The sequence below is a fragment of the Takifugu flavidus genome, chromosome 17 (genome assembly GCF_003711565.1).
Source record: "Takifugu flavidus isolate HTHZ2018 chromosome 17, ASM371156v2, whole genome shotgun sequence".
In the NCBI taxonomy this organism is placed as follows: domain Eukaryota; kingdom Metazoa; phylum Chordata; class Actinopteri; order Tetraodontiformes; family Tetraodontidae; genus Takifugu; species Takifugu flavidus.
The window spans coordinates 2,357,118-2,377,151 of record NC_079536.1 but is presented as its reverse complement, the minus strand read 5'-3'; the positions used below and the strand labels follow the sequence as shown (position 1 = coordinate 2,377,151).

The 20,034-nt window shown below is 43.8% G+C and overlaps 1 protein-coding gene across 1 annotated transcript in view; it reads right to left on the bottom strand.

The window, feature by feature from the left end:
• LOC130514173 (serine/threonine-protein kinase H1-like) overlaps positions 1-5,863 on the bottom strand; it is a 40,881-nt gene extending 35,018 nt beyond the window's left edge. Inside the window, exon 1 of the mRNA XM_057013603.1 lies at positions 5,256-5,863. The gene's annotated coding sequence lies outside the window, so the exon portion shown is untranslated. The remainder of the gene's footprint in view (positions 1-5,255) is intronic.
• Positions 5,864-20,034: the final 14,171 nt, after the last annotated feature.

Here is a 20,034-nt window from a genome sequence, read left to right as displayed (position 1 = left end):
GTCATCGGCTGACAGTGCTAAGACATATTGCGCCCTGAGGAGATCTTCCGAGGAGTGAGCAACTTACTGATTTCACCCTGCCTGGTTTCAGGGAAATTCCAATTATTATTCAAGGACAACAGCCATGCTTCATAAGTCATTTAAATTCTTTTTTCTTTTGGCTTTGCTAAAGAAGACTGCAGGCAAAGCCTGACCTTATTGCCACGTGCCAATAGACAAACTGTTGCGGCACACAAGAGCACTTCAGAGAAATCAATGAACGGTTTGATTTCTCAGGTCAATTTTCAAAACATGTTGCGTTGATTGCAAGGACATGAATGTATAAGCACGACAAACCTTTGAAAAATGAGGAAACCACCGGAGCGCCGGCCTGGCCGAGACCATGGCGGGACCACGCAAATTGGGTCTGTTAAGACATTCGGGGCCGTATGGGATGTTTGTTAAAAACACATTTCTTTCTCAAGACCTTCGAATGGATTTTATAAATATATACAGTATACATATAGAGGACCTTGACGATCATGAATGCTTTGTTTTCCTCCACTCCCTTTCTTGTTACTTATCTAATATTCATGTCCCGGCAAACACAAGGTAAGCCGCTCAGCTGTGAATGGTTTCATAAAGCAGAGATGGAACCTGTGATCTCTGCAGCGAGCAGAGCAAAGCTCACAAAAACACCTCACATTATGTCCGGATGATTAATAATAAGAAGCTCCATGCTTCAGCTCCCACGATGAAAAAGGATTAACAAACGCTCCCACACCACCGTGACCCTGTTTTCCACGGGGACGCCTCATTCCCCGGGGGTGCTGTTAGTGAGGGGATGGGAAGAAATAGGGATGGTTAACTGGGCGTAATCGGGTGACAGAGGGGGAAGACGGGAGGGATACTCAAGAACGACGGAAGGCATTAATCGGCCCCAGACGCTCCATTTTGAGTTTTAAATGAAGATCACTGATCTGCCTTTGCGAAAAGACTAATTCCATTTTTCGTGGGAAGTTGAGCTTCATTGCTCCTGTGAACAATCGTCTCTGCTCGCAGATTATTACAGATGATACCTGGATCTACTGGGGCAAGAAGCAGGACAAGTCTTCTCGTCTCAGTACCCGCGGCCTTTAATCCAGTATGGCCGGTGATCTTTGTGTGCTCACCAAAGCCGACTGTGTCGGACACGTGAGTGACACGGAAACCGATTGAGTCACCGCAAGTCAAGATTATCCTTGTGCTTTAAAGCGATGGCTCACCCCATTGCAGCACTACCATAGACGTGGTTGTTTCAGTTTGGTTATCCTGAACGGCCGTATCCTTCCGCACTAACTCATTTGTTAGGGAGGTTTAAAAAAAAAAAAAAAACATCACGTGGACAAGCGACCAACACAATGAGCATTAAATCTGCACCATTGCGAGAGAGTCAGGGGCGACGCTCCTACCAGAGCGCTGAGGTCAACAAAGCAATTTCTTTTCGAAATTCCTGGGTCGGGATTCAAAAGCAGAGCTGATGGAACTTTTTCAGTGGCAGCCACCCAACTCCTCCAACTCCAGAACAGCCCCGACCCTTGATCATTTTTCTTTTGAAAAAAATGGCTGTCATGCAACCCTGACTTCGATTCTGCACGAACATGTCATTTCCTCTCGCATTTTTAAAAAAGGTGAAACCAGATCTGGACCACTGGGGTCGCTACTGGACTCCCATATGGGAAATCCTGCAGCTCGCACGGCTGTTTTCCGTGTTTTAACACACATGTAGACAGACTGCCTCAACAGACAAGATCTTATTCGCAGATGTTTCAATGCTTCTGTCTGTCCCCTCTTCACCTCGTTGTGTTTTAGGTGGTCTTGGCCTTGAACAGGTGGGTTTTTGAGCTGCCTTGTTTAGCTGGAGCTTGTAGAATCAAGCATATCTGTTAAGAGCACATTTCAGATTGGACCCAAAAGCAGACAAACAATAGCTGATGAAATTTTAACTCGACTTTAATTCAACAACAAAAGATAATCGTGGTCAGAGTGGAGAAAAGGCGGGGACCGAGAAGTGCTGGTTGTCTCTCCTGAGGTAAGTGAGAAACTGAGAGAATTATTATCAAGTACCAGTCAAGAAAGAACTCAACCGAACCAATAAGGAGACAAGACAATCAGAGGCTGGTGAACCGGAGGCAGCGGGCCGTTTGGTGGTAACCAGCTGCAGGTGGAACGTCACCATGCAGCAAAAGCAGCACTAAAGTGAATCCACCGGCCCCCTGGAGAGAGAGACGAGCAAGACAGTGAAACAAAGAAGTAAGACAAAACACATAGGGCCCTGACATGATCTGATTTTTAAATGGCCTGTACGATCGAAAGGATTCAAAGGACGATTGGAATGAAAATGAAGAGGCGCACCAATATGTTCTCATCTCACAGTGCAGTTATTGCACAAGAGACGAGAAACATTTGGATCACAGTGCTGGCGAGTTATTCATGCTGGAAATGCTGCAGCCAGTGCTCTAAATTAAAAACGAGGAGAGACGCGTATCAGTGTTTTGTCAACATGACAAAGGTCAGACACTTTTATGAAGGCAAGCTTCTGTCGAGCTGCACCGGATATTCTTTCATAATGGACAGAATTGTTGCAATTGTTCTCGTTTAAGTGGACAGCCTGCAGGGATGGACAACAGCCACACCCCAGGACATCAGGGCAAGAGGGGTCTGAGCTCGAACACAAACTAAAGGACCAATGGGGACAAATGGGTTCAGTCTGCTACAAACAATCTCTCCAAACATCAATGAATGGAAAAATATCGTTATCCAGCCTAAAAAAAGCACAAGTGGAGATCTCCAGCATCAGGAGGGACTGGCTCGGTATGACTTAAACTTATCCTTGGTGACTTGTAGTGACTCAGCTCTGACTCCATAAATTCCCTAGACTCATGAATGTATGTTGGGTCTTTGAAGATTCAGGCTCCAAAGTGGGAATTTTGGCCTGAATTTGACTTGATAACAGACAGCTTGGCTAAATAAGAGCCCGAAAACCTACAAAAGCTCATACATTTACACTTAAAAGGAGAATTAGCCCCTCAGGTTGGGCAGCTCTAGTGCGTTTGCAACATATCTCAACAATGAAGCAGTTGGTGTCCTTAATAGCACTCAAGTGTAGCTGTCCATCCTCGGTGAAACCTCAGCGATCTGAGACGTTTACCGACTCGGTGCTGCTGATTGTGTCCTCATTCAGGCACTCTCTTCCTGTCACAACAGTTTTCACTCACGCTGTGCGAGCCTGGCCCTGCTGCGACACTGATTTCCTGAATAGTGCTGGTGTCACAGTAGCTGGGATGCTTGTCTCGCCAAGCAAACTGACACGTTTCTTTTCCCCCAACCTAAAGCTCCCCTTTATTCTCGGATCCAATGTAGATGTTGCTTCATTTGGTAATCATCACCACTGATTCACAGTTCATTTTCACCTGAATTTACCTACAACAGATTCCTCCTGAGGCTGATCTGTGCATCAGGCAGGACAGAATACATTTTATTTATATAGAGGTGTTTAATCAGGAAGCTGCTTGCGTAGTTTTACGTCACAAAGCAGTTGAAATGTTGCTCTCACTGTTTTAAATAACTTCCTTTGTGAACACGACAGTTGTTCGAGTGCCTGATGTCAGCAGGTCAGTTGGACGGTTTTTAATGCCTTCAATGTAGAGAGAGAATGGTTTGACCTTCAGTCATTAAACACAGCTCACCTGCTTGGCTGCGACTGAAATCAGCTGTCCCCTGCACCAAATGGAGTCCTGCGATCCGACCTTCGACAAACAGGCAGGTTAAAAGGATTGTTGTATCAGAGTCAACATGAACGAAGTGCTGCTTCGTAGTACCTTCTTGTTTTTTTTTTTGCAAGATGTCAGTGAAAATATAAGAAAATATATGGAATATATAAAATATATGGAGCTCCAACAGTCGTGAAGGGGGGAGCGGTGAATATTCCCATTGTATCAGAGAAGCTGTTGACTATTAACTGTCTATTTAAACCGCTGTTTCCCTCCAATCCCAGAGAAGGCCTACCTGTCCAATCATTCCATATCCACAACAGGCTCTACAGAACATTGGAGAACACCCTGATGAAGTTGTCAGTCTACACCACTTCACACTTGATGAGGCTGGAATGCAGATGAGCAGTTGACAAATTGCTTTTTGCCCAGAGGTTCACCCAGAGGTAGAAAAAAAACACACCAAAAAAAGGAAAAAAAAAATCTGGGTTCACTCCACAGCATCAGCGACGGAGTGATTTATAAAGAGGCCCATCTTTGTCAGGCCTCTGGCGTTGACAGACGCTTCATCAGCGTCCAGATTGGGTTTCATGGTCAACTAGAAGGCACTGATGCAGCAAGAAGAGATTGGCATCCTCCATATTTTCTGCATATGCATCTTGGCTCGCATACTGATTCTCTTTTGGCACCACAAGGGTAACAAAGACAAAAAAACAAAACAAAAGCAAGAGTTATTCTGCTTCTCACCATCTTATTGTAAAGTTTTTGTCAATTTCTAGATAAGCAAAAGCTACATTGCTTTTTTAAATTACAAAAACAGTCCCATTTTTTTTATCTTTTTCCACACATACACATAGTAATGGTGTCACAAACCATGAGGGCTAGTGGCAAGAAAGCAAGCCCACACTCAAGATAACCAAGCAAAATACATTTATTAGTGATAGACAGATTAACCCCAACCATAAATTCCAAACAAACCACAAGAAATCAATACTTTTTTGCCCAGAGAAGGAGACCTGCACACACAAGGCACAGTAAGGAAACAGCAAAAAAGAGTGAGCAAACACCTGGACAGCTAAATGCCCTGTTCGAAGTTCACCCACAGTTGAGACTCACCCTGATGACAAGCTCCACTCAGAGAACACACAACCAGTGTGCAGATGGAGTGGGCAGGTCATCACAATGGCAAATGAATGTGGTTTTCTAATATTTAATTGATGCACATTTTAAGGAAACTTTAAAGGGCTTTATTGTCATAATTATCTGCAGTCATTTTACTAAACACTTCGAGCCAGATAAAGTGGTGAAGAGCTAGGGAGTTGGTGGAATCCAGTGATGTGCAGTGAGGTTTGAGGTTGGGGAGGCACTGACCCACAGTCAGATTTACAAACATACAGTATGCTGCGACATGACATGATGATGCTATGGCACTGGCTCAAAATCACACTAGAATAAAACATTTTATCACACTTTGCACACAATTAACACAGCACTGGAGCAGAAACACTCAACAGTTTATCTTACCTTTACTTGTAAATGAAGCCTTTCCTTCTGGGTGAAGATCTCTATGACTTTGTTGTAGAAGTCTCCCTTTTACTCTTTTTCTTTGAGTTTTAAAAGTCTCTCTTTCTCTGGAGGAGCTTGCACTCACATCCTTACCACGAAATACAAGCTCCTGTTTCCCCAAAAAGCAAGTGTCTCCATTAGTCTCCATCGTTCATTCAGAGCCAGATCAATACGTGATATTCCAAACATTTTTAAAGAAATCTGACTTTGATGTGGGCAGATGAGCTTTCATGTTTTTCAAGGCTTCTTGGCTGTATTTTCAGATCAGTTAGTCCAAACACGGTCACTCGTTGAGAATAAAAGGCAGGGAAAGCAACAAAGATGTTGTTTTTGTAGCACAAGCACAAAACCAGTCTTTTCGAGTATACAAATCCTTTTGAAATGAACGCATTATTTTCTGTCCTCAGACCACACACGTTTGAATCAAATCTGGCAGCTCTGCTGTTCAGTGTCTCCCAGTATGAATGACTTCTTGCTTTTATTGAAAGTCCAGTCTTGTTAAATTCCTTATTTTAGAAATCCAAGGCTTCATTTTCAGGGTGAAAAGCACCACAGGAAGTGTAGCATTTGTTTGTTCTTTTTCTTTTTCTACTTCTTAAAATTTGAACTGCAAGTTCACAATATATCGCCCCCTTCTTTGAGGCAGCAGTACTTGCTGCCTCATGACCTGCTTTTTCCCCGTGGCAACATGCCGCACACGCTCAATACACTTTGTATGCAGCTGTGGAGGCACGACCTGTGGCTGCCTATCTTCAAGTCTGCTTGTTATTTTGATCAAGAATTTCTGCGATTTTGACCGTGAAAATGATCAAAATATACAGGAACCACACCAAAATCAGGTAGAAAGCATAGACCAAAGGACAAATATTAAAACTTATTTTATTTGTCTACTTTGCTTGTGAACATCTCATGGTTAAGCCTTTTAACCCCCCTGGTAGCAAGGTGAGTCACTGCCTCTCTTGCCTCCCTGACAGCACTTCACTGGTCGAATCTTGAATCTTGAATTCAAACAAAAGAGTAGAAACAAGAAAAAAAGGAATTTTAACACAATGAAGAGAAACAGGACAAACCTATGTAGAAATCAGAGAAATGTGGCGATCGTTCACATGGAAAATGGATTGTATTGTATATGTCTTTTTTATTTTTTTTAATCTTTGAGCACAACTGTCATAACGTTGACGTGACCAGAGCAACAGCCGCCTGGTGGAAGCTGGTATTCAGAGTTTCCCAGTTTAGCAACCAGAACCAGCAGTGCTTTATTTCCTCAAATCAGGTCAGATCAGCAGTTTTCAGGGCAGTTTGCAGATCTGGAATTTTAGTCAAGCTAATGTCTCTAATTTCCATGATACCCACTTTAAAAAGTTCATGAATGAGAGTTCATGAATAAATGAAGCATGAAGGAAGTATTGGCAGGCGAATGCGCGCTGAGATCAGCCCAACTCTTCGGATGGTTTCATTTTAAAAAGCTCAGCTGGGAAAAAAAAGCTTTCAATAATAAAATTGAAAAAAACCAATAATACAAAGATGAATACAATGGAAAATTGCTGCCTATGGTGGTTGGATGGATGGATGGATGGATGGATGGATGGATGGATGGATGATGGATGGATGGATGGATGGATGGATGGGTGGATGGATGGGTGGGTGGATGGATGGATGGGTAGGTGGATGGGTGGATGGGTGGGTGGATGGGTGGGTGGCTGGGGCTGGGTGACGGACAGGTCTGGGGCTGAACTGGTTGTAAGATCACACAAACAGATCCTGACAACCGTGATGAAAGCGGGCGCTCATTCGTCTCTTATTATGTTTGCCCCCTGCTGTGAGCCTCAAGGTGGCGTGGTGAGGGAGACTCCACAAGAAACACAGTGGAAGTGCGTATTAGAGACCTTCTTAATGGAGGAGTGCGGATCATAATGAACAAAGGGAAAATAATGATTATCATTAATAGGCTTGAGGGAGGAGGGCAAGTCAATGAGAATGCTTTTCATTCGCCTCCGTAGAGCCACCGAAGAGTGATGCGTCTCTCAGTAGACTGTTGTTAATGTGCCATCAAGGGCTTCAGGCTCACGGCTGCGATGAATAATAAGTTTAATGATGTTTGTTCTCCATGATGACACAGCTACAGTCCTAGATAACCACATATTAAACCAGCACTCAAATGCAGGCCCCACTTAGACAGCACTCAGGAGTTTGTTATTCAGAGTAGCATGTCCAAATACATTCCATGCCATAATATTTCTGTCAGAAATTGATTTTTTTTCCCCCACCAAAATTATTAATGATTATGAACATTTTTAGCCTCTTGGCTATCTCATAACTGAAAGGCACCCGGCAAGAATGAGAATAAATGGCTTCACGGTTCATTCAAATTGCCCCGAATCTCAAATAATGTGACCTTTTTAATATTTCTTCTCATTCCCTGCAAGCTGGGTGGAAGTCCAGCAGGTTTGTGAATAGTGCAATAGACAGGTGAGTGCTATATGTCTCAGCTGGAGAGATATTTTTATGGAAATGGTAATTGAAATGTAAATGAGGGTGATGATCCAATATATAAATGTATATCTGTGAAATAAAGACTCATTAACCACACTTTAGCCACTAAAATATAGATAGGAAATCTTTTTTCTTTCAGGATGAGACGTTCGATGCAAGATAAAACTCATAACGATAACTGGCACTGTCAGAAATAGGAGGTAAACTTTTAATAGCGTGCTTGTATTCAAGCCTGCTCAGAGTAATTATAACAACCTGGAGAATTGCTCATTTTCACTTCTCATGACTCATTTTCACCTTTTTCGTTGCTTTGCGCGTAGCAGCGCGAGCAGAAACCATGACGTGATGCAAGCTGGCAGACGGTGACCTTTTGTCTCAGTAAAGTTAAACAGATGTGGCTCCATTATATGGCGCTAAATGTAGAGTTTAGAGGAAAGGTTCACCTTCACTCTTGCTATGAGCGGCTTACTGAGGCGCCCAATGTCACATGTGATCGTCTATAGGGGCCCGACAGACGAATCCTGCAGAAGTGTGAAGAGCGAGGTTAACTCATACACTGACACAGGAGCTAAATTAGTCGCCCCGTAGGGTACGTCTTTTAAAATGCATTAAAACAAACATGATACGTTTAAATGTGGAGTACTTCATTGCGTGAAAGCACTATATTAATACATTTTTTTACATTTAGCAGGCAGATACTCCTGCTAAAATCAGCTGTTATTGCAGATCAGGATCATGGGAGCATACATGTATGTCAGACCACAGTGTAATCTTAGCATTATACATAAGCGCTTCATTAGAATGACTTGCCACAGAATTATGTTCACATTAACCCTCTGTCTGTTACTCTCTGGAAAGAAGTTTTTTTTTTTTTTTTACGAAACTTAAAAAACCCAAACAAACCAAGACACGTAACTTGATGTAGCTGGATGCAAAAGACCTGTAGACATTTTCTTATGGATGACTTGCTGTCCACATGAGCCATGGCAAGTCCAGAATATAATGAGCTGTCGGAGCCGTCTTTCTGACAATCAAAGCCTCTTTGCAGACTCCGATGTCGCTGATGAAAGGCTAAAGCCAAATCAAGTACACTCCCCAGTTATGACTATCGTCATGGTGACTGCTCACTCGGGTGCCTGTGGTTAGTTAAAGGAAGGCAATAACAACAGGAGTGAAAATGAAGGGTCAGCTCCATTAACCTCGGCGATGTGCTTACCATGCTGGCTACAGACTCCACAATGGATGCTGGCTTTAATTGGTCATGGCAAGAGGTTGCATAAGTAATAGAATGATTCTATGAAGCTTTGAGGGTCATTGTGGAAGGGCTGTACCAACATGGATTACATGTTTGGTAATTGATACTTTAATTAACTTGTCCAGGGAAACTGGATACAGATGGCTGGAAGAATAATGTCACATTCACACATACCTTTTTCTTTTTTAAATGCTTTGAATTTCATCCTGTACACGAGGGAAAACCTATTAAACATGCTGAGCAATCATTTGGTGTCCAGGATATTATTTACTTTTTTCTAAAAACCATATTTTTAAGGAAAAAGAAAATTGTCCACCTTGGTGTGACGCTAGTTTGGAAGACTTTTGAATTACAGAACCAAGGAAAACAATGCGGGAGCAAAGAAGGATTTGCTTTCGCAACGTTCAGCCTTCTTTATAGTCCAACGTTCATTCGTTCATTTTGAGTTTGTATAAATTGGATCATTTGGAAAATCAGATTGAGCTTTAAGAAAAAGAATTCTAGAGCCATTATTGCCCATGAAACTCCTGTAGAACAAAATAAGCTGCAGTACAGATTACTGTATTGTTATTTTAAAGACGTTCTTCAGGTCTACAACATTTGCATCTGCTCCCACCAGCAACCATTAAGCCGCAGACGTGCATGGGTGCAGATGCGGTGACCTACCGCAGGCGCAGCGTGTTTATGGCAGAGCCATGGCCAGTTCTTCCAGCCAGTGGTGGCTCATCCAGCACATTTCCTCCTGAGTTCGTCTGAGGCTGCATTTAATTTCTGGAGTCTAACTAACAGTTTACAGCACCAGCACAGTAAATACTACCAGAGGGTGAGGCCCAAGAAAATACATCAATCTTAAGCCCCCTTGTTTTAGATAGGAAATGGTGGTTTTATTCAAAAGAAAATGAGCAAACTTATTTGATCCTTCAAAAATGGGTTGAAAAGTCATGAGGCATCTGAGCTTTGGCTCAGCAGGATTAACCTTAAAGTTGATGCTGTGGATTCAATTTGTGCCCGATAATGCTTACGAAATGAATGAATATGGGTTCTCCACTTCCTCCTTTTGAGCAGGGGAGACAAAAGTCTCTAAAGAAACATTAAGATTCCATTGAAATAAACAAAAACACTACCTGAAAGGTGGCAAAGATGACAGGAAGCATGCACCAAAGACAATGAAATCCTTTAAAGTGATGCAAAGAAGTAGTTAAACTGTTACCCAAAGCCAGGACTCTGAATCACACGTCGACTTTGATCTTGTATTAAATGCAAAGTTTAGCCTGAAGGGATCTTTGCAGATATCAAAAATAAACTCCAACACGCACGAGCGCTTTTGATCACATTTTAACGTTTACACTAAATATAAGAGGCGTTCCACCAGCGAGTGATTCTGTTCACATCAACATATGTCCAGTTGGCACCCTGTTTGCTTCCGCCTAATCTCCCAGAGACTGATAAGGGAAGCAGTGTGATTTTAGCGGGAAAGAGATTAGTCAGGTTTGATATTCATCTGCACTGTTCCATCATCTAAAGCAAAGCCAGTCCGAGCTGTCACGTGCGCGGGCCGCGTGCCGACCCCGGCTTCTTTCAGTCTTCCCTTGATGGCGGCGGGTTCAAGTGAGCTCTCAACAGGCTCATCCAAATGCATTTCATAATATTTCAAACAGATGCATGTACATGTTTGGCTTTTCGAGGCCGCCCGGAGGCCGTCCTCGGAGCTGGCTCGGCCGCTGCGCCGATGGCGAGACGGCGCATGTTAAATGCATGATCAGTTAAATCAAAGTGGACTTATCTCTGGAATGAGAATGTCCATCAAAAGAAACAGCCAAGCAAAAACAGTCAGAGAAGTCAGATCCCAATGGAAACAATTTTGTCCATTTTGACCATTTACCTACCTATCCCCCCCAACTTCACACCCACTCTCTGAACCACTCTGAGCGTCTCATGCATACTCAAAAATGTCAAGCATTTACTTGTTTTGTTGCTGCGCATCAGCTGTCAAAGTTCAAAGCTGGTGAAATGTGTCCTGGAGTCTCTTTGAAGAAATGTAAATTCCACACACCTCTTTTGATTTGAATGCAATCAGACATGACTGTGGCTGAGTTTGCACAACAAAGGGGAAACCGTTATCAGGTAAATACAGTATATGTCCATACAGACAGGAGAAGGGAGGAAGCAGCGGCCTGAATTATTCATTATGAAACACCATGCACGTCTCTTATGGCCGGCGATGAGGAATCCTCGTGGAGCCGTTCCCTTCTCTGTGAGGGCTGTTCCCTATTTTGAGATGAAAAGTCTGTTTGCCAACAGCTCGAGCGCGATCCTTATTTCCAGAATTGGCACGCCAGCATTTAGTCTCCCACATCACCCCCCCCCCCCTTCCCATTTGTCAAAAGTTATTACTGCCACCCACCCCACCCCCCCTGCTTCCTATACATGAACTAGGGCCTGAAGGCTGCTTGTACGCTCCTCAGTGAAAATGTTTGCCATCAAATCGTGTTGCAGCTACATGTACCGATGGCTCCAGATGGAGCGTGAACCATGAATGCCCCCGGCAACTGTGTCCAAACTCATAATAAAGTGTAAGAAAACATACACTCACTTTCACACACAGGCACAGACACATATCAAAGCTCTGCACACAACCTTCAAACAGATCACCACACACTCAGGCTGCGTTCCCCACCCGCTGCCACTGTTGTTTCTCCTGTTTTCTTGGGGTATAAATGTTTGGGACCATCTCAGAAGCAGATGGGAGTGAGGTGGAACAGCTGGCGTTCCCTGTGCTCCTTGTGTAACTGCAGTGAGGATGGATGTTGAACCTTAATGGAAGCAGGCCCAGCGACTGGAATCACAGTCGTGCTGAGACGAAGGCAGAGCTGCATGGATTTTCTGGCTCCAGGTGATTCCGGCTTGCCCGGGTAGGTCTTGCGTGCTCTACTTTATATCTTCAAGGACACTCCCCATTAATTGACTGTAGCAAAAACACTAAATCGGGGATTCTTAGCCAAGGAGGCTAGTTTCCAGCTATAGTTCCTGGCCAGGGAATGACAGGCAACCTAGAATATGAATACAACAGTTATGGCAACAGTAGAGAAATACAACAGCAGTGTGGTACAAAGAAAAAAAAAGGAAAAGCAGCATGAATGCACTCATTAAAACACAATGTGTACAGGTGGCATGCCCAAGCATGGAGCATTACCAGCAACATCAACAGCACATCCAGTCACAGGCAATACCTCACCATGGTCGCAACACAGAAACGGGCAGCAACTATCACTATGATCATGTCACATTCAACACAGATGTCATATCCAATTAAGTCCAGTGCGTGCAGCAGCAATTGTCAGCCAAATGGGTTTTTAAGTGTGCAGTGAGGGTAGAATGTGCGTCGTTGATTTGGGAGGGTCGAGCTCCAATTCTGAGTAGCTCCAACAGAGAGACAGTTGAGCAAAAGCACTTTTCCTGAAATGGACTAAAAGGCATCACATGTGTCGTGTAACGCTACTGGTAGTTTGGCTGCAGAGTTATGAGTTAATTAGTTTACGCTGGTTGTTGTCTAATCTAGGAATTATGTGATGATCTTAGCATTCACGTATAACACGGTGGCATCATGTCACGTATGCATCTGGTGGGGACTGTGCGGCTCCTCAAGGCTTCCTGTGATCTCTCCAATTGACACGGATGTGGTGGGATCCACTTGCAACATGACAGTTCTGGACTGTTTTAACAAACGGTTTTATTGCAAACTTGAAGCTAACAGCAGACAAGTAACCACAGGCCTCTGTGGAATGGAGAAAACACTCCACAGTTTCAGGCAGGCAACGGTCCGAATAAACACACAGCAAAACTCTTAGTCGGGAACAGAAGGTTGTCAGATTTACCAGGGCAGAGATGCCGAGGAAAGGTCCAAGGCAGGCAGGGTCAAAACCAATAAGTTCAATCAAACTATATGCTGGAAAGTCAGGCATGGAGCAAAAACAATATGGCAAGGCATGAATGTCCAACAGTGGCTTAAATAGGCATAAGAGGGAGCAACAGGTGAAAATGATGAAGGCTGATCAGGTGGGTGTGGGGAAGGGGCGTGGCAGAGTGAGTGGAATTTTCCACCTCAGCAGGAGAGCAGAAGAGCAGGCAGTGACACCAAGACTCAACTCTTGGGCTCTATAGAGCGTTACAATCACCATAAAGGTAAATGCAGAGCTGTGCGGGTGCCTCAAATGAACCTTGCATCCCACTTTCCCTTTCAGCTCCACTTCAGACCTCCAAAACAGTTATAATGAGTGAAAGTACAAATAAGCCATGGGGGGTTTGTTAAAGTTCGTTGAACATCAGAAAGCCACTCCATGGAGGCAATCCATTGCACAAAGTCTTGCTTTACGACTTTACAGAAGTTTCTCAGACGGTATTATGAAAAGCTCTAAAAAAAACCCCACTTTTATTCCCCTCTAAGTACAATATATTTTATAGGATTTGAAACTCCAGGCTACAGACGCTCCTACTGTGCATAAAAGGAGTCACTGCGCTGTTTCCATCAGAGAGAAACACAGTGACAGCATATCCGGCACTTCAGTGCATTCAAATGCTCTGACGGCTGGGAGCAGTTGGACAAGTGTAGGTTTGAATAGATCGTGGCTGGAGAATTCTGGCCATAAAATGCACAGGGTGTGATTTTAGGGAGGTAATTTTGCAGCCAGAGACAGGGAGGTTAAAAAAATTGGTATGCTTATCATTTGGCATTATAAAACGGCCCAGTTTGGACTGGAAATATAACGGGAGTGCCTAAAATCACGACACCAAAACAAACCAAAAAAACCCCCCACATGACCTGAGTGCATCTGTTTGGATTCATCTCCTGCCAGGATGGCAGATTTAAACATGCCTAATCAGGGATGGCTGATGAAATGCCTGCATGTGGTAAGTAGCCAGGTGAAATAACGCTCTTCACTTGCGTGTGACGCAAACAGCTGCTGCTCTGCCATGCTGCCATCGCCCCTGGCCCCTTTCCCAGCCTCTTCGACCAGTATGAGATCTGTGAGGTGCAGCCACAAGGTCTCCTTATTGCAGCTGATGAGGCAAAACATCTCCTTCCCCCTGCGCGATGCAGTCAGAGCCCAGCTGCCTCTCCTCCACTCAAAGCACCAGTTGATGCAAATCAGTTAATCTTCCCTACAAGCAGACGGGGCGGGCTGATGGAGATTCAGTGTGACAAGATGTAAATAGAGGGGAATAAACGATTAAACACAAGATACGCAGGGTGAAACTAGCGGCATCGGCATTTGTAAGAGGATGTTCAAAGGTTGCTGTTGAAAGCACAAATTGGATCCTTCCCCACACAATGCTGGACTTTAAAGCAGCATTCATCTTTTAGGAAGTCCCCTCGACGAATATTTATTGCAGGTTTAAATATGAAGAAATCCGCATTGGCTGTACCTCTGGCAAAGGCACCGATTCAAGGTTACAGATACGAACAGAATACGACCATTTCAACACGAGATGAGACCAAATAAATGATGAAATGAACAATTTAAAACATCTGATTAGCATCCTCCTGTTCTGAAACCTTGTGTTGTGTTGACATTCCCGGGAAGACGTCCCAGAGACATCCAGATGGCAGAGCCACTTTCTGGTGGTGGGGCAGCAGCTTTACTCCGAGCTCCTCTCATTCACCTCTTATTGTCCACAACTTTTATACTGACAGCTTGATCTAATTAATATATTTGAATGGTTTATGTCCATTCTCTCTTCTACCTGTCCTCCCCTTCTCCTCCCTGTCTGCCCAAACTGCCATCAATAGCATGCTCCCCTCCTGGTCCTGGAGCCTGCTCCTGGAGCCTGGTCTTGCTCAAGGTTTCTTCCTGTTAAAGGGGAGTTTTTCTTGCCACTGTTCCTTGTTGGGGGTCAGGCCCTGGGATTCTGAAAAGTGCCAAGAGACAATTTTGATTATAACAGATGCTATTTAAATAAAGATTGATTTATTTGGCAAAATTGGAGTTTAAGTGTTTGAAACAGCAAAAGAAAAAGAAAAAGAAGACAGATTAAAGAGTTTGTGCTGTAAAACAAAAACCCAAATACTCTTAAAGAGGGGTGTGCAAGGGGCTGGAGTGCACACGAATGGGGTTAATCAATAAACGAGTCAATACTGAAGTTAGAGACAATTAACTGCCTTGAACTTGAACCTGATTCTCTCACATCATTTTTCAGGCATCTGAAGGAGACTTTTTCCCGTCCTGACATGATTTTTTTTTTAACCAACAAAGTGCGTCAACTTTTAAAATCAATAATAAATGAAGTTCCTGCTGCAAAAACTCGCAAAGTGAAGCCAGCTTATGAGCATCTTTGTGCTATTATAGTCATATCCCCCCCCAACCCCCTTGCTCACTTTGAAGTCAACTCTGTGAAAACCACCCTAATCTGTTCTGATTTCGGCAGAGCATGGTTTACTGGGAGAAATAGCTACAATAAAAAGGGGATCTGGAACCCTTTGAAGCCTTGCTGACATTCTTGGATACAGACCTAAATAAAAGACCCTTCTCTTTTTGGCAAATATTTGAAATGGCAATCTGTTTCTCATGTCTGGACGCCGCCGAAGCTCAGCAACAAAGAAGGGACAGTTGTGCATTTAGGCACCTCTCAGTGGACTAAAAACTGCACCTGGAAACAGCTCTGTTCTCAAAACATTACGCCAACTGTAAATGCCTCCAACGTTTCCAGGCTGTTTGGAGCAGCAGGAGAATCAAACTCATTAAAATACAACCTGTGGCTTTTGTTGTTTCCATTTTCTCCATTTCTGACGACCGAGCCGTGGTAGCGACAGGGCTCAGAAGCGGAGGGTTTCCGGTTCAAGCCCTGGTGGGCACAAACTTGAAAGGTGGTAGTAGCGGTAGGTACCAGGACACCTTCAAAGCACTGCTGATGTGCCCTTAAGCAAGGTAACAAACCTCCAAATCCTCACATAAGGCGAGTTAAGGGTGCTTTGCCTTCACCCTTATGTAGCTGGGATAGGCTCCAGCACCCTTCCCGTGACCCCAAAAGAGATAAAGCAGTCAAGAAAAAGAAGAAAGAGCTAATTTATTACACTGTGAAAGAGTCAAAAAACACCTTTGGTACTGACCTGATCCTTCTTCAAGCAGGTATCAACATAAAATGCAATTTAACCGCTCAGAAAATAACATCTCGATATATTAACGTTGTCTTGGAGTGCCCCCGGTCTCACAGTTTTTTTCATCGTCCTGCAGCTCGTTGACTCCTCTCTCAACACTTTTATTTTCATCCGTCTGTTCGTGGTTCAGCGCCCTGCAGATGTTTGACTCTCAGTCGCTGTGTTTTTCTGTCAGGTTCTCCAGCTGTCTTTGGTCTCAGACTGTTCAAAGATCCTGGCTATTCCATGTGGCTTGACCTGCAGCTGTTTGAGTTTGTGTGTGAACTTTGGTGTTCCTCAGCCACTCCTGCCCCAGTTTTGGTTGAATTCCCCCCCCCCCCCCTCCCCCCGTTTTTTCCCAGCAGATCAGCTCTGGTTCTACAGTCATTGCCACTTAATTTCTCTTGCTTGTCTTATGAATCCATAAATTTGAGATTGTTGTTTCTTGTGGCAAGCTAGTTTCGCATTCAGCTAATTAATCAAGAGGATGTTCTTAAGCTCAATCATCCATCCCTGAACATCTGTACTGTTGTGCAAAAATAATTATATTTATGAGATTAGGCGATGCTAATTTCATTGAGAGGAATAAGGCTGAATGCACAAATAAGCTTAGCACAGCAGACTGACAAAGGAGGCAGATTAAAGATGCTGCAGGAGGGAAAAAAACCCCAAACAATAAAGACCATTGATTTATTGTTGTGGCGAGCTCAAGGTAAAATCGTTTTCTTGACTTCCCAGATTGAATTCCTCTGCCAGTAACACCGAGTTCATTAACGAAAAGGATGCACTGCAGAAAAACACCCATTTTAACCCACTATTTAATATCGCATCTCGAGTCCCCAAATCGAATGCTTTTGATGAAGTGGAAGACCTATCCCTCGCTAGTGCTGAGCGGCATCCCGCACGGCTCTGACAGCTTCCATTTTTCATAATTTTGCCGTTTTGATTACAGCTGCGTCAAGATTGATGAAGCCCACCGGTGGCGCATCAGACTGGGCTTGGCGGTGGTGTGGCAGGCTGACGTGAGGAAGTGGCGTGGAGCTGGGCCGAAGTGCTGTGCTGAATGACAATAAAGCGCCCGAGCCTTTTTACATATGTCGCCCTGCTTTCCCAGTTTCAATTTCAGAGTCAGATGACTGGGTCGTCATCAAGATTCATCTTCCTTCTACTTCAAATACAAAAAGCCCATTCTCATTTGGAAACTGATGGCGGCAGCACTTTTCCCAGCTTTTATCTTTAAACTCATTCTCCCAAACTGCACCTTCATTTTTAACGGGCAGTGAGGTCAAAGCAGCTACCTTGTCCTCTATAATAGGCAGGGCAATTCTTGAAAACATTCAACATCCATTATTAATTCACTGTTAATAACTTATTTCTTTCTTTAAATTCTATTTAGGATGAAGGTTAACAGTTTTAAAATGGGCCATGCTCAGCAGATGTCTCTACACTAAGCTAGGAAAATATTAGCATTTTTTTTCTGTAGCACATCAAGTGTTTATTCTCCACAGCTTTCCAGATAAGCAAAATTCCACTGATTAGCTGCAATCAGACTTGATTATGATTGGACTCATCTACAGCTACCTAGCAACTTGGTGCAGTCACAATTGAGAGTGCGGTGAGAGGTGTGTTCAACTCCCCATATACTCCCAATACTCCCATATCAATATCCTATAGGGCCACTCTGAACTACAGGGGATCCTATTGTTCAAAAAGTTGATGTGACAGAGAAAAACTGAGATCAGTTTTGGATTCTGCACCCAAACATTTGTTTAAAACAGCTGTCAGACCCATGTGTTACCCAGTGAAATCATTCCTCAAAACGTCCTCCAGGTGTTCAGATTAATTTTTGTCAATTATATCATGAGCAGTGAGGATGAGGAATCAGCCAACTGGACGGCCTCTGTCACATGTCGCCTCTATTAAATATAAAAGAGAGTTACCAAAGCTACACAGAATGAAGCTGTAGCCGCTGAAAAGATTAAAGAGCGTTTCCCCAAAGTGGTCCAACCTTTTCTATGCAGGCGGCTGGCTGAAGCCAGCAGGAGAATATTATTGTCAGCAACGTTCAGTCACCCTCCTTGCACTTATCAACTTACCCTTTTCCCATTTTCCCCTTATCAAAAATAATTATCTTTATTCTTGCGGCCTCTTGCTCCAAGTTTTTTTCTTATTTCTATTTTTTTTCTTTTACATTTCTCAGTGTAGCCGTTATCTCGTGTTTGCTGACACACAGACTTCATGTCATTTATCGCCATCCCAACGGGCATCCCAGTGCGGTTTATTTCTCAATCTCTCTTCGCCCTCCTGAACGCCGCCACTGTTATCGAGCCCCCTTGGGCTTTCACCACGATACTGCTGGACATAGTTCAGTGGCAATGAGGTCAAAGGCGCTGTCTCGGGAGGCTTTTCCCAAAAACTTGGACCTTTAATTCACTGCTGTGTTTCATTATGCAGAGCATCATCAGTACTTTTCCTGTCAACAGGTTCTGTGCTGATATAATATTAAGATTACAGTATTATGTCAACTTATGATGCTACACCTGAACTATATGGATTAGGGCCACCCATGAGAAAAAGAATGAGGACAAGTACATTTTTGCCCCTGTGCACTTTGAGAAAATAGACGAAATATCGATAAAAAAGCTGAAAGTTGCACTTTTGAACCTCTAAATACCACTGCGTGTCTTTCCTGTTTTGCTCTCAAATACAGGTATCAGCATTGGAGAAGTTAGCTGTCTGTGGGTAGTTTCCTACTCAGCAGCAAAGGGAAATTCTACTCATGAAAATGCAAAAAAAGAATCACAATTGAAAGCTAGTGTGTTACACAAAATGCCTAAAATGTTTTCACATGGAGAAGAGGTACAAAACAGACAGTCGACAGAGAACAGTTGCTCTCCATGATGGATTTACTGCCAAACAGGAAGCTACGAATGGGAAGCTAACTTCACAATCTCTTCACGGTCCCAACGCCGATCGCTAGACAAAGAGAAAGCATCTCTTTGTGACTAGAACCGAGTCCCAAGTCTAGTTTCACCTGCACGGCCTTTCATAGAAGTGCTCATGTGTGCCGGTTGTGTTAATCTCAAACGTTCGAGTCCTTTTTCAACGCTAGATTTCCGCTTTGTTTTCCACGGTTTGACTTTATTCTTGCTGTTTTGTGTCTGATAAAAAACAACCCACCTCCTCTCATTTTCTTCCCCTTGTGGGTGGCTCGCAGACTCTTTATTGGCTCATCACTGTGACAGCTTTTTCTTCCTAACGCCACAATCAGTTTTAATTCACTTGGCATCCCCTGACCACTCCTCCCTGACTGATGACCTTCGCCACTCGGAGATCTCAATCTGTGAAATGACAAAGAATCGCCGCCCGCCCCCCTCGCGCACCACATCCAGCAGACAGAGTAAAGTCTGACATATGGTTCCCTTTCACGCCTGACAAGAATCCGTCCGGGAAGCGCACCATTGCTATTGTCAAATTGGGCCTGCAGTTTATAGCTCAATAACGCCGTCATCACTCACTGTCACCGGCCATCACACGCTTTACATTAACTCCGGTTGTGACATTGATTTATTTCCACCTTCTTTTGACGCAGAAATGCGTCCAGTCAGCACCTGTTTTCACAAAGAGACGCCTTTCTCATATTTTCTTCATGACTTTTATTCAAGACCGCTCAAACTTTTGCAGCCTGTGTACTATCTTGTGTTCTTTTTCCAACCCACGGAGGGATGCCGTTGGCCGTGTTCATGTGCCGCCAAAGGCCCTTAAATAATGCGTGGCGGGAGCCTGCTCGTTTGACCTCTGAGAGAGAAACTCACCGAAAGACACACAACTCCTCCTGACACAAGGGCTCAAAGAGA